The sequence below is a fragment of the Plutella xylostella genome, chromosome 19, assembly GCF_932276165.1.
Source record: "Plutella xylostella chromosome 19, ilPluXylo3.1, whole genome shotgun sequence".
In the NCBI taxonomy this organism is placed as follows: Eukaryota; Metazoa; Arthropoda; class Insecta; order Lepidoptera; family Plutellidae; genus Plutella; species Plutella xylostella.
The window spans coordinates 8,212,098-8,227,147 of NC_063999.1; the positions used below are offsets into that span (position 1 = coordinate 8,212,098).

The following is a 15,050-nucleotide window of genomic DNA, read 5'->3' on the forward strand; positions in this document are numbered from 1 at the left end:
CCTACAAAACTTACAAACTTTCTAACCGAAAATTGAATCAAAGTAGTTAAAAATGTTTTCAGTTGTACCATATAGAATCGAACTAGGTAACAAAAAAAAAATACATACAGACGAATTGAGAACCTCCTTCTTTTTTCGAAGTTGGTCAAAAAGTTACTCGAATCTTATAAGCGCTGCACAGTGCCCCTGTCGGTAATGTTAAAAACTAATAACGCATACAAACTCCAGTGGACCGCCTATCGAATTTCTATAGACTAGAGTTGATAATATTCGTGATTAACACACAGAAAAGCACGAACAAAATCCTCAAAAACACAAGCGATTTCATTTAAAATGTTCCGTTAAAGGTACAGTCGAGAACAAAAGACGTCACCACGGAGTCGTTATAAAGAACGCGAATGGTTGGCTGCGATTGCAACACCTGTCACACGAGCGCGTACTCGATTTAACACATTAAGCCGAAACGCTTCCGTGCATGACTGTACTGGTGTTCCTGGCTGATACTACGATTGTTATCCGTTTAACAAAAGTGGAAAAAGTCCTGGAAGGAAGTTTGTTTACATGAAATGGACATGTATAGAATTTTGCAGACTTGCGGCGCTAGAATAAGATCGAGACTCCACCAATGCCCAGATGAGACGAGTGGAGATGAGATGATTTGTTAAACAACCAACAGATTTGATGGCCTAGGTCTTAGATTTGCCAAATATCCACGACAGAACTATCAATACCACGTTTTAAATTTGAGGACATCAATGCCTCTCTGCATACCACGCCAATGATAATCTAAAAGCTACTTTTCCAAAGCCTTTTTAATTCAAATGTTAGAATTAAATATTTATGATCATGAAAAATATTTTAAAAACCACGCGGTGATCAGCCAGGAACTCGAATTGTAATAACGTGGAAACAACACGTGTGTGTAACGTGATCGGTCGGGATAGTCTGCATCGAATGGTGACGATTACGTCGACTCGCACAATCGACTTAATACCGAGATAGCGCCGACACGCCAACATGAATTATGGGAGTTCCTTTTGTGTTTGATTGTACTCGGGAATGTGACGTTACCTATTAGCGGGTGCGGTGGATTTAATAACTCTTTGTTTTTCTGGGCTGTTTTGTATGCGACTGTATTTTGAGTAGGCTGAACCTAATCTGCTGTTAAATACTAACAAATGAGCTGACACATTTTGTCTTTTTTAATTTGTATTTTCTTTAAGTACTTATTTTTCTTTTTGAAGACAGCTGCAGTAACATATTTCTAAAGTTATGCTTTGCAATTTGCGTAAAGTTAGGTAAAACTAAAGCATAAAGCTGAACACATTTTGTACTAGTCAACCGGCAGACATGTTAGTACGATAGTAGGAAACGTTTCAGTCCTTTTGCGATCTGTTGAGTCCCAGGACTCCCAGACAATCTACTTGTAATTCCGTGTGAAAGACAGGCTGGAGTAGAAACCGTCGGGTCTACTGTTTTGGGGTAACCTATCGGTATCGCACATTTATCGGTCCAAACGGATTTTCATAAGTGTGTGGAGAGAAAAAGCGTCCGTAATGCCGATGAAGTGGACGCAATCGTGTGAATTTTTCTATATAAAGAAGAATACTGAATGCGATGCGTCCGTTGCGTAAGATGCCTATAATAAATAAATAAATAAATTATCTTTATTTCCAGACCATAGGTCCAATAAAAAATGCACATCACAAAAAATAATATTACAAATAATTCACACACTAAAGATTAATAATAATAATACAATAAAAATAAAATTTAATTAAAAACAAGCACTCGGACACAAGCTATCAAAGGAATGACACATGATATTTCCTCCATGTATCGTGTAGTGGGCTCTCCGGCCACTGCCGGACCGCGCACAGTATGGGGTTGTCGGACGCGAAGATGACGGCGCGCGTGGACGCGGAGCGCCGGCGCAGCAGCGCGGCCCAGCCCGGCGCGCGCCCCGCCGCGAACATGCCGCTGGCGCTGCAGTGGTACGGCAGGCGGAACAGCGCGCGCCACGCGTGGTTGTACTGCACGCGCATGCGCCGCATAGCCTCCACCGTGTGCGAGCTCCACAGCTCCACCGTGTACACGCTGGTGCAGTACGTGAGGAACAGCCTATAAGTGGTCGCTAACCTGATCACATCTGTAGTGGAAAGATACCCTTACTCTGATAGAAGTACTGTGACTATGTATACTACAAGCCTTGTGCTGTATGAACGTACAGGTTTGGTTCCGGTATGTCTCCATAACAAAACGTAGGTAGATGTAATTATCATATACCTAATTATAATTAAGTATCCCAAAAACTAACAATTTCTTGCTCGATATTGAGCTAGACTAGATATTAATCACGGCTTTGACAGGCACCTTTCGTACAAATGTGGTAACACTAATTGTGTAGGTACTATACATAAATATAATCTATCAGGATAAGACTATCAGGAATCCTAACTTGGTTGGAGAAGATCGAAGTGTTAACATAGATTCTGATACATTATGTTAAAGTTTGATGTAATATTTTTGCTAAGAACACTTTAATTAATACAATGTCCACAGTCACGGACTAGCAAACGAAGGATCTCGTTTACATTTCTTTGACTAAGTGGCGAGTTGACCCGCTGAGCTTCGTATTTCATAGTTAGTCACGTAAAGCTGCTCAAAACGCTGCTTCTTGGATTTCTGTTACATTTCCCTTGCAGTAGCGAGCAGCACAAAGTATGGATGATAAAGTAAAGTTGAGAAAGTAACAGATTTTACGAGAAGCTCGCATATTTTATGTGAGTAAGCAATGTTGCTTTTAGAATTGAATTTCTGGACCATGGTAGTAGAAAAAACCGGCCAAGTGCGAGTCGGGCTCGCGCACAAAGGGTTCCGTAGCTTAAATCAACCTATCTCAAAAACTATAAGAGATACTTTGATCAAACCAAAAATCGTTGAAAGAGTTAATTAGCATGCATCACCTCTATTTTTTTTAGAATTTTATACCCCGTAGTTATAAAAATAGAGGGGGGGGGACATACTTTTTACGACTTTGAGAGCTGATATCTCAAAAACCGTTCACTTTAAGAAAAATGTTTTTTAGAAAACTTTATATCATTTTAAAAGACCTTTCCATTGATACCCCACACGGGTATGTACATCGAAAAAAAAAAATTCATCCCTCAGTTACATGTATGGGGGGCCCCACCCCCAATTCTTTTTTTTACTATTTAGTGTCATATTTTTGTAGCGGTTCATACAACACATATTCCCATCAAATTTCATCACTGTAGTACTTATAGTTTCCGAGTAAATCGGCTGTGACAGACGGACAGACGGACAGACGGACATGACGAAACTATAAGGGTTCCGTTTTTGCCATTTTGGCTACGGAACCCTAAAAAAGGCGGAAGGAATATCGCTAACTAAAAACTGAAGCACCCTAAGTAAGTCACTTTCATGGTTACGACGAGCCTGAAACACACACATTCACATTCAAAGTAAGTCAGTCCGCCGCCGCGCGCCAATCACGACGCACCTACGTACCCACACACTCTCATGTAGCCGCCATTGTGGAGCTTCAGTGTTTTAGTAAGCCTTTTTTTCTACTTTCATGTTCTGGATATAGAGTGCGATGGGAATATTGCAAAGGAAGATGGGAGATTATTGTTTTAACTGGCTATGAATGAAGAAGAGGACAAGACGTACCACATCAATGTTAGAAATTACAAATAAAAATTGTTTCCATAATAAACTTGTCTTTATCTGGCGTTGACACTACTGATTTCTGTTGCAAATTTACCTTGTAGGACACTAGATAAAGCAGAATTCTGTAACTTTCGCGTCAAAGCGAATTTGTTAGCGATTTTCTTCTTAAAGCTAAGTTACTTCAAAAATATCTAAAATTAATAAACCGAATAACTTACAGCAATATTGGCAAGCGCCCTCGCTTGGATTCGATCCCATATTTGCGGAGCTAAAGTCTTGTGTTTCTGCCAGAATTTTAGCTCCGAAATTATTAAAATGGTATCCATAACTCTGTCCAATCTCTACAATATGTTGTAACTTAGATTTTAGGTGTATTTTCCTATAAGTTTTGAGTTTCAATGGTAACTTATAACTTACACAAGGGTCGATTTGAAAACTTAAAGTACGTGGATACATATTCAAACTTGACGATAACTTAGAGAAAGGTTCAATGTTAAGGGGCAAGAGTTTATTCACCGCTAACAAAGTTTGATAAAAGGTCGTGTTACTTACTAAGATATTTACATAACATAGGGAGAAGGTGGGTAGTACACACACTCTTACTATAACTCTAACATGTTAACACTACGTAACTACATAAATTATAGTTGTTGTCGTTAGCCAATCGAAAGACAAAAATAAATTACTTAAAAACGAAGAAGGTCTCAAGTGGACATAGTTAAGCCTCTCCCTCTTTGTCCACAGAATGTTTGCCTCTTACATGAGAATACAACGACTTCTACACTCATGAACAATGAAAATGTTCCACTTACAGTCCAATTATAAAGTCGTGAAAACGGAAGTGGATCCTAACTAAATGTTTAAGATCGTATTTAATCGATCTATTATTATATTTATTAAAGGACAAATCCGTTAAAAATCCATAATCAATCAGTATTTAATTTTTACCCGACTGCCGACGGAGGAGGGTAATGTTTATAAAATGTATGTAAAAGTAAGTAAATAACTGATGATCATAAAAAGCAAAATCGCACTCTTTGATGATGAGGGACTTTATAGTACACTTGACTGTAGAAAATTACAAAACTGAATGGACCCAGTTTTTTAGTTTCTATTCTGATGCGCAGTTAACTGTACTTCAATATCGCAGCTATAAATTAAGCTAGCCTTTTCTTTAGTTGTAATTAGATGCTTTCGTCACTGGAACTTTGTCATTGCTCGCGAGTGTAAAATCATCTTCCTGCATTTTAAAAACTACAACATTGAAATGCACGGTTCGCGGTTTTTTGTAAAACTTAAAAGAAACAGGAAATTCGAGATGAAAAGGCACTGGCATTCACGAGAAATGTTAAGTGGTCTGTCCACTTTTTAGTTGAAATAGTTCTGTTTTGCTTCTACTAAAAGATATTTAAGTTATTGCAACGGTCTCTCTCAATTTTATATCTTTTCATGTTCATCTAAATGGTAATTTTCTTAAATATTTATTTCGTTTCTGAGTAACAGTTATAACAGAACTTAATTTATGTCATTTCATTGCATCTGCTACGTGTAGTGCAAGTATTTTTTTTTAAATATAGAGGTAAAAAAATCGAATGCAGTCATGGAAAAATCTCTCACAGTGCTCGTAACTCCGAAATCTCTAGACACCGCAAACTTAAGGCATAACATACGGGACACTGTACAAACAAATGCATAAACTTACCTCCTTCGGGGAATAGAGTTACAAGCTCAGCAATCAAGCTATTATTTGACCCAGTTCGTTGGTTCGTTGTAGTATAAGGTCCCGCGTCTCTGAGCTCTCAAAATGACCAGAGTATTGATTCCGTAAGTATAATAATATGTGGGGACATTTCACACACGGACTCCGACGGCGACCCCAAGCTAGGCAGATTCTGTGTTATGGGTATCGGACAGCTGATACATCTACACAAATACATAGATATAGATACATACATATTAAACATATTAACATCCAAGACCCAAGTACAAAATTTCTATCTTTAAACAAATATCTGCCCCAGCCGGGAATCGAACCCGGGACCTTTGGCATAGCAGTCAGCGCCACTAACCACTACGCCATTCGATCGTCGATTTTCGTTGTATCTACCTACGTCGTAGGTATTTTCAAGTAGGTAAAGTATTTAAGTATTTATTATTAAACATGAATGTTTACTACACTTTGTACACCTTCCTCATTTATTCTTTAAGTCTCTCCTCCACCCAAAGGTTGCCTGGAAGAGATCGCTTTTAGCGATAAGGCCGCCTATTGCGTTTTATTGTAAATTGTTATTTGTGTAAATTGTTTTTAAGTCAATAAAGTAGTATTCTATTCTATTCTATTCTAAAGTCAGTCTTAACTTTACCTTAACGCCAGTACATGAAAGGTATATTTTTTCAAGTTTAACTCGACATAAAATATTTTATGTAGATTTACCTTGGATGACATCTCGACGCTGGAGCATATTTCTGTATCCGGGATCTACGCTACGCAGTTGACGACGGTGTAAATTTTACTCAGATAGCTCTGTTAAGTGGTAATTATATTAATAAGAACTACTCATTAGTTTGTTTTCCACAAAAAAATAAATATTTCTTTTTTCATAAATTTAATATTCTTAATTTATACATACTTACCTTATGCGTAAATACAGGTTTCACAACATGTTGCAATAATGTTAATCACAAAGACAATCTATAGTCATGTCAATATTCCGGGAAACTGTAATATATTAATGGGATGTCGGAAAATCTATCTATTGGTATGAGGAATCACTGTGATACGACGTATACCTACCTACATACATAATTTGTAAAATAACTCTACATAACTAGATGCTACATAATATAAACTCCTTATTTTTAGCGTGGCATGGCAGTGACAAGGGTGGTTTGTCACCGGGTGAAAGAATGAGACAGTGGGATTACGGTCAGTTTTAGACCGGGTGCGCCGGACGTATATACATACCATGTACCTATGTACAATAATACATGTACCTATGTACAATAATTATAGTAAAAATATCATGTATATAGTCTATATGAGTATTATTAGACTAAAAGTGTAAGGCCAACTAGCGCCGCTAATTGAAAGAAAGAAGCGTTTTTCCTAAAACTGCCCCGTTTTACGCCCACATCATACTAATTTTAATTTTAAAACCTACCTCCCAACTCCCAATTCCCAATAATATTCAGTATTTAGAATAATTAGGAGAAGAAAAATATTATAAATAACGCTAAAAACGGCCGTTTCTGACGGAAACACCTTAAAAAACACACCTGAATCAATATTGTTAATTTTAGGCACATAATACATATAATTAATTATGACATCAGCAAATTGGGATTCCAAAAATGAAAGATGAATTAATTAACTAAAACCATAATTAAGTATGTAGTTTACCAAGGTTACAGCGAAAACGTGTTTAAACTTTATTTGCATACCTATACATACATAAATAAACATATTCCATTCATTGCCACACACATGGGTCTGAAGTCTGAACCAACAGTGCGCTGAAAACTCCAGCAAGACGCGGTAGCACAGTGTGGTGTCTCCTTAAGCCTGGATTAAAGTCGGGGGAAGTTTTAAGTACGTAGCTCTATGTCCGATCGGCGGAATAATCCGGTTATGCCCAGTGTGCGCACAGTGGGACAGGTGAGCGCGTTTCCGTGTATTAGACAATTAATCTACACTTAAGTAGTGCTTAGCGATAAATCAACCAATCAGGTAATGTAAACGCTTATGCTTTGTGATGGTGCATTCATTGCTTTGCGGGTTAAGCTGGGGTACTTATATTTCTGTACTACTATTACGTAGTTTATAGTTATTGAAAGGTTATACTAGGGTCGGCCTAATTTTAGATTAATATCATCATCAATGATCCGTAATCGTCCACTGCTGGACATAGACCTCTCCACAGCACCACATCACTGCTAGTTATGATATTTAAATTGATATATATCCTACAATTCTACATCAAAGCCACGTTAAAATGGAGCTCGTCCCAAAACTAGTAAGGACGTTATAAAACAAAACAGTAAACTATCGACCAATTCCCAAACTATCCGGTCTAAGTTGTTCGTTTCGAGGGAGAAATAACATCGTTTCCGCCTTTTTAGGAAAGTTAATATAATTTGTGAGTGTGTCGAATTCTTTGTGCCCCCTCGGATGTCTTAGCAAGTCCGCCCCCTGGAGCTAAGTTTGCACGGACGGACAATCATACCAGGCTATTGCTGTAGGATCTTATGTGGACGGTTGTTAGTTGTGTAACCAATCCTGCATTTAACTTTTTGCGTCCCTAAGAGCCAATTTGACCATAGTGGGTTAGAGCATAACCAGGGCATTATTCATCATCATTATTGGCTGACTTTTGACACATCTGTCAAAATTTTCTATGGAGATGACGTATAATTGATGAAACAATCCCTGGTTGCGATCATCCATTATGGCGAAATTGGGGCTAAGTCGCGCTTTCGCGATATTTCAAGGGAAGCGGTTGAGTCATGTAGGTATAAGGTATTTTTAAAAGGGTATAAGTACCTGAAAGAGAGCCCATTTTCAAACGAAGATTAGTTTGTTTAAAAATTACGTTTAACAGAATTAACTAATATTCTGATGAATATTTGACTGCCTTTGCGGGTTACTCAGGGACTCATTCCAAAACTTTGCTGGTCACGTGACTTTTTTATGGTGAATGATTTTTTAAGTTGTTCAAAATGACCCTCAGTGTTACCCCCCCTTTCAGCTTACTATTCCACTTTTGCACAGTACTAAAGGATATAAATAACGCAGACATTTGGTATAAAATTACGTTTTCACACGACTCGCCGATTATAATGAAATGACATGGACTAATTTTGTAAACAAGGTTAATACTTCCTTGTATAAACAATTTTCTCCTGCCCTCTCAATTATTTCGAGGCTCCAAACACCTCAAGACTGTGTGAAGAATTTATTTATTCGCAATAAGATACTGCTTCTAAATACTTGCGTTGGCGTGGATTCTTTGTGGCACTGCCAAGAGCGCGGTAATCCCCAGACTTGAAGTATGTTGCGGTTGTATTTCTAATTGCTCATTTATAATCGCAAGTAGTGGAATGGGGCCAATTTTCTTAGGAGGTTTTGTATGTGAGTCGTTTTTAAACAATGCGTCTCGGTGTGAAAGTTTCCTTTAAAGATGTAGGCACGTATGTCTGACCGATAATGTTGTAAATTACAAACTGTGCCTAGTCTTGTTATTTACTTTGATAATTTGCCTTTGCCCAGCAGTGGGACACAAATATGGCTACTTAAAAAAAATATTGGAGTTCTATATTACTAAGGGAGCGTCTAATATAAAATAATATCACAAACGCCTACCTCCATGGCGGTAGTCCTCTTTTGATCTCCCGTTTGTAAGAACGTGGAGCCCATCCGTTGTAGGCTCTTTATGAACTTCCGTCCACTTTTTATATTATTTATACCTACCTTAGGCTGGTCTTGTTTATCGAATGGAAAAGTTTTATGCCTACATATTTATAGTAGACGATAGGTATATTTAATGTACTAAAAGTTTTCTTGTTGTTTAAAAAGTTTATGATTTTACTGTAGTTTTAGGTAAATTTGTTCAATGTTAAAATTTAAAACAAAAATGTTTTTGCTTGCAAATATCTGTCTTTAAACAAATATCTGCTCAGGACCTTCGTCATAGCAGTCAGGGTCACTAACCACTAAACCATTCGGCCGTCAATAATCCTCCAATCCTGGAGGAGGCTAATGTCTTGCTGTGTATTATTACGGATGCTTTACTTTTAAAAGAGTTTAAATTAAAGACTAACCCCCTTATTCATAAAAAAGTTACTGGACGGATTAACTATTGAACTGTTTTGTCACTCTCTGTCAAAGAACAAATTGTTCTCTGTTAGAGAGGGACAGAACAGTTCAATAGTTAATCCGTCCAGTAACTTTTTTATGAATAAGGGGGTAAATAAAGTACCTACCAACAAAAAAAGTTACCCCTAATACATAACGTTACATGGCTAATCTTGATTTAAACTTTGAAAAGATGTAAGCTGGGTGCGGGAAGGTACTTGCGCACATACTTACCCCTTATAACCCCTAAATATGATTGATCACTTCGTCATTTAGGCTGCGTTTTTTTTCTCCTTATTCAAGATTCTATCCCGATTTTGATGGAGGCCACTAATGGTTCTGTAATATGATGTAGAGCACTAGAAATTCGCCCTTTCATTTAAAAACTTTCTAAATTTATGCACAGTAAGGGTAAAATATTAATTTAAATAATATTTTGTTAATGAATTTCGTGTTGGTTGAGTTTATTTAAATTAACATTACATATACAGTAGATGTAGTTTGTACTGTTCGAATACATTTGTATGTGCTAAGTAGTAAAATATTTTAATAAACGATAGAATAGCAGGCAGCCGTAATCAGAAATAGGTCATAGTTCATTTTATATGACTTTGTATGAAATATTCACAAAAAATCATTGTAGCTGACAAAAAAATGCCGAATTCTAAAAGTTACGTGACCAACCGTTCTTTTATTAAATCTATAAGATTTTTTTCAGAATCACGATGCCGTGAATCTTTTACAGATTATAATAATATACCGAAAATATAATACCTACTTACTTACCTACGTTTGTGTAGGGAGAGATCAAAGTAGGTAAAACAGCAGATGAAACGAAATCGGTCTCAAACCTCTTCGAATCGTCTATGTTGGATTTAAAAAAAAAACCAGTGGAGAAATGGCCGAGGCCCATTCAGCCGGAAGAGGGGAAATTACGATATAAAATAAAATCGGCGATCGAGGGACACTACGATCGACAATAGCTAGAGCATCTCTGGTTTAGTTAGTACGGAGATATAAAACTAGAATGCCTTACACAATACAGGGTGATTCTTTCGTAGGTGCATATCCGGAAGTATGTTACAGAGCTCTTCATTCTGAAAAACTTTTGTTATAATGACCTTGGGATAAAACGAACAAAAAAGATGCTCCCCATACACAGTGTCAACCAAACAACAACCAATTTTTGTATTGGGAAGCATCTTTTTTTTTCGTTATATCCCAAGGTCATTATAACAAAAGTTGTTCAGAATGAAGAGCTCTGTAACATACTTCCAGATATGCGCTTACGAAAGAATCAACCTGTATATCTAAGTATAAAGTAAAATAAGGGATTTTTGCCGCGAAATCTATTTGAGCGCCTGCGTAACATTTTGGTCCTTCGGTTTTCTATCATTCAGTTCCGTAAACTAAGTAGTTTGATCTGTATTCTGGGTAAGTAGAGCTCGTTTTGCTGTGCACAATTAAGACGAGCAAATTGATAAAAAGGTTTTTAGGAGAAGTGTGTTAGGAGCGTGATAGGATAGGGTCGATAACCTAGTTCATCTTAGATAGGTTGCAATAAATAGAGGCCGTATATAAATACCGTGACCCTGAAAGATATATTTTAGACAAAATTCAATATCTAATCAAACTTTTTCAAAGACTATAGCTAAGAGTTTTAAGTTTCAAATTTTCGACATGGCTTTGCCTCACCACTGGTGAGTCACCAGTTATAATTCTAAAAAAAGCAAAGGTAAAAATCAGCAAACAATAAAGATAACCATACAGAAGCGATCCGAAATAAAACGGTCATTTTATAAATTCGTTTTTTTTATAGATAAAATATTGAATAATATAATTAACCTATTGGCCTGTTTTAATTGCGAAGAAAAGTTTTTTTTTTATTAACGACCACAAATTGTTTCTGACAATGGTCAGCTGTCCAACCCTCGTAATTTCAGCTCCGTTTACTTCTAGTTCCTGAAACTGAAGAAATATGTGTGATCTGACTTAAAAAAAAGGTTTTGTATGTGAATGATTTCCCGAGCCTAAAGTCGAGACGTTTTTTTTGCACTGAAATAAGGTTTTTAATGTTTTTATGAATTCCGATTTTAGCCTTTTGAGGTGCAGAACCATAAAAACAGTTTCAGTAGATAGTAATAATACAATATTGGAATACTTATGCACCCTCAATATAAAATTACAATAGACATTATTGACTCAACATTTATTCTTGTTGACTCGATGATTATTAAATTATTCAATTTATAAACACGAATATCAATTATTCGAATAATCAAAATAACATTGGAGTACCAAACTATTTATATTGTCACTTATGCCCACATGCTATGCTTCGTTTTTACAATATAATATTTATACAGTAATAGTCAAAGCTTAATGTATAAAAATGTATTTTATCAAATTATGAATCCGTCAGTAGTTACTGACAGTGACCTGTCACATAGTCACATAGTCGGCTAGTCGGTAGTAGGCTGAATAGTGACTAGTCAAAGTTAGCTAACACTCCGGGCTTAGGTTTGAATTGAACTTAAGCCCGGAGTGTTAGCTGGATAACGCCCTAGTTTGCAAGTTAAACTAAATTCAACTTTGACTAGTCACTATTCAGCCTACTACCGACTAGCCCACTATGTGACTATGTGACAGGTCACTGTCAGTAACTACTGACGGATTCATAAATGTGAAGAAGTTAGGAACCAGTATAGAGCTATGGAGAAAATAATAAAATAAAAGATGCGTATCCATTGATTGTATGGACAGTTTAATTACTTAGTTAGGTACTAAGTAATTAAATTGTCCATAGAATTATATATAATTTATCTATGTTACCATTGGTATAATTAAGCTTTAAAAGTTTCAAAAATATTTTTCAATTCAAAGGTTGTTCAAATAAACGTTTTACTTACTCTAATTTTTGCCAGTAGGTGTTATCGGAAACTTATTTAATTATTTTTAATAATGTTATTCGTAGGTAGGTAATGCTGCTGTTAATGTAAAAGATCAATAAATATACGTCTTTTTAATATGCATTTTTGTATATCTGGACGTTCTGATGCTATAATGGTTACACGATCCATAGACCAACCTTTACGCAGCCATTGTAAAGCAGTCTAAGCATAAAACTTAGTATAAAACTCACGTATAAAGAACACATCTTCTTTAGCACCTATCCCAGGAAGAAACTTCTTCAGTAGGCGAATAGTTTGAGCAATTTGTAATTCAAATATCAAAATAAACTAACTCGGCACGCTGAAAATTCCCAGCTCGGCTCACTTTGAATAGCTAAGATGTGAGAATGAAAGAGTTTGCCCGAAGTTTTGACAGCTTCAAGTATAGTGCAGGTGTATGTTGAGATTTGAGATATTCTCGGGGAAACGTTCACGAAAAATTGAGCCAATATATTGATGGAAAAATGGATGCTGTTTTTAGAAAGAATATGGGAGAACGAGTGCTGTAAAAATGACAATTACATTAGAAAACATAAGCCTAAACGGAGTACCTACAGATAGGCAGTGGCTATTTAGCAGAAACTACTTAAGTTAAAATCCGTCTGCAAATCTTAGACTTTCATAAATCCAGAACAGAATGGAACGCTTCGTGCACGCTTGGCCTAAATGCCTTGTCTCTTTTTCAATAGAGTTTGTAGACCTGTGTGCTTACGATGAGCGGTAGCGATTTGTTCGCTCAGCTTCCTACGCCTGTGAATGTATTGTAACTTCATGTTATCCGTTAACTGCATTCATAATAATATATACTTGCAGGGTGTTGCAAAAAGGGTATACTAAGTCGAATTCAGCATGTGTAGGATGTTATATCTAAGCCCGAAAACAAAATCAGAATTTCGGAATTCGTGAAAAAAAAACAATTTCCATAGAAACTTAGTCGGTGACTTTTTACTATGGAGAATGTTTTTTTTTTTCACGATTTTTGTAATTCTGATTTCAGTTTCGGGCTTAGATATAACATGCTGCACATACTGGGTTCGGCTTAGTATACTTACCCTTTTTGCAACACCCTGTATATGATCAGTCTTTAAAAAAAAAACACACATTTCCCAAATTAAATATTAATTTATAAGTATAAGTTTAACATTAACTTAACAACGATGATCTTATATTGGACATGGTCCTTTCCCAGTAGGCGAACAACAACCTGAACTGGTCTCATATAGTTCACAACTACTTAATATTATCGATACTACAAACAAAACTGCAGTTCCAAATCTAACCACAAGCGTTGGCCCCTGCGCCACTCAGGCCCGCCCCGAAGTGCATCCGATCCGCTAGAACTGGGCCGCGCTATTTCCGACATCCTGGCTTCCCCACTTCTCAAGTTTTTAAACTTTCCCCTCACTGTATTTGTATTTCGAGCGGGTCTAAGCTCGCGGGTCCGTTAGGTCTCATATTGCTGCCTCTGCTTCGCAGTTCTGCGAACGAGTTTACTTATAAAACTGACGGTACCTTGTGTTATAGGGTTTCAAAGTTTGTAAATAAATAAATAAGCCGTAGATTAATAAATTCTTCAGGACGGACGACGGTGGGTTTCAAAAGACGGATGGGATTTCATAATTCTAGAACGCATCAACGTAAAGAACAACTATACGTGAAACTTTATTTTATAATATGGATCTTCATCGAAAATTGTTATCTCTTCAATGTGCTTAAGTATCTCTATCACATTTTTTGAATATACCTAGGTATTTCAGACTACGGTGTTAAAAAATAAAAAATACAATATAAAACCATTTGAGGTACGTAACAAACAAAGAACCAATTTACAAAATGACATCCGAAGAACCGCGGTCTCACAACAGTTTAGAGCCTAAAGACTGTTTTGAATTAATTTTCTTACACAAACAGATTATGGAGCGATAAATTTATCGAAATTATGTAAACTGGTGGAGGCGGCCGCGGAATCAATTTATTTTTAAACGTAACGACTATTACGTGTTTTTGTAAAACGAGCACGTTTTTAAGGTATCGGTGATAAGACTGATAAGATAAAATAATATGTTTTTAAGAGTTAATAGCAGTTTATTTTTTATTATTTATTGCACAAATATGACTGTATACCCTGCAGTGGGTTGACATAGGCTAATGATGATGATGATTTATAGTTAATACAGGTATATTATCGTTAAGGTTAATGATAAAAGCATTTTCATCTTTATTATATTTGAAATAGATGACAACCGATGAGGTACTCGTGTTATACATGGTGTTGCAAAAAGGGTATACTAGAAAGGGGGTGACTCAGGGCGTCATTTTGAATTACTTTTATTCTACAAGTTTTGGAAATTCGCGAAAAAAAAGCATTGTTCTCTAATGTGACCAAAAAAAGTTTCAATGGAAAAGTTTTTTTTTTCATGTTAGTATTTTAAAACTCACAGAGTATAATTATAATGCGGCAACGCAAACTTTGCAATTAAAACAAGTGTCAACGCCAGACAAGTTTCTAATGTAGTCGTAATTTCAGACACTGGCGATGCGAGATATGGCGTGAT

At 36.4% G+C, this 15,050-nt stretch overlaps 2 protein-coding genes across 4 annotated transcripts in view; one reads left to right on the forward strand and one right to left on the reverse strand.

Annotated features, from left to right (window-relative positions):
* Window positions 1-15,050, reverse strand: part of LOC105387160 (hemicentin-2) — a 210,069-nt gene that overhangs the window by 98,299 nt on the left and 96,720 nt on the right. The window lies entirely within an intron of this gene.
* Window positions 7,191-15,050, forward strand: part of LOC119690648 (synaptic vesicle glycoprotein 2A) — a 34,060-nt gene continuing 26,200 nt past the window's right edge. Inside the window, exon 1 of one of the 2 annotated variants that reach the window (XM_048627745.1) lies at window positions 7,191-7,348. The gene's annotated coding sequence lies outside the window, so the exon portion shown is untranslated. The remainder of the gene's footprint in view (window positions 7,349-15,050) is intronic. The other variant, XM_048627748.1, reaches the window with a different exon arrangement.